This window comes from Limulus polyphemus, unplaced genomic scaffold (assembly GCF_000517525.1).
Source record: "Limulus polyphemus unplaced genomic scaffold, Limulus_polyphemus-2.1.2 Scaffold4255, whole genome shotgun sequence".
NCBI lineage: Eukaryota > Metazoa > Arthropoda > Merostomata > Xiphosura > Limulidae > Limulus > Limulus polyphemus.
The window spans coordinates 17,149-18,019 of record NW_013669865.1 but is presented as its reverse complement, the minus strand read 5'-3'; positions in this window follow the sequence as shown (position 1 = coordinate 18,019).

Sequence of the window (871 nt, the reverse complement as noted above, 5' to 3'; positions counted from 1 at the left end):
CAGCTTGTCATCATGTAGATCAAGTTGTACGTCAGCTTGTCATCATGTAGATCAAGTTGTACATCAGCTTGTCATCATGTAGATCAAGTTGTACATCAGCTTGTCATCATGTAGATCAAGTTGTACATCAGCTTGTCATCATGTAGATCAAGGTGCATGTCAGCTTGTCATCATGTAGATCAAGGTGCATGTCAGCTTGTCATCATGTAGATCAAGGTGCATGTCAGCTTGTCATCATGTAGATCAAGGTGCATGTCAGCTTGTCATCATGTAGATCAAGTTGTACATCAGCTTGTCATCATGTAGATCAAGTTGTACGTCAGCTTGTCATCATGTAGATCAAGTTGTACATCAGCTTGTCATCATGTAGATCAAGGTGCATGTGAGCTTGTATGCCTGAGATTTTGTTTGTCTTGTTTATCAGAACTAAGACATCACATAAAGTAACTACAATTGATCTGATCTGATTTTGATGGCCAGTGATTTGGTTCAGAATAAATGGCACTCTTGGTGCTCCTTCTGATTTGTAAGTCCCTTTACATGGAGTTTACCAGTCTTGTGTACTTTACCACCTTGTGTCAGATGTTCTTTTAACTGTTATATTGTAGTATATATATATATATAATGTATTTCATGCTTTTGTTGATGCTGTAAAAAGGATATAAATCCTTTTTTCACTTGAAATAAAATTTTCAGTATCACTAACAGTTTGCACCAAATAAGAGCTTTTTTTGGTTTTTTTCTAGTAAGTAAGATGCTGACCCCTAATTATTCTTGTCACTTTTATAGCACCCTTACAGGTGAAAATGCAGAGCATGTTCAGTTGTATCTTATGGGGTTGATCCTTGAACTTTCCGATCCTCAGCCTTGC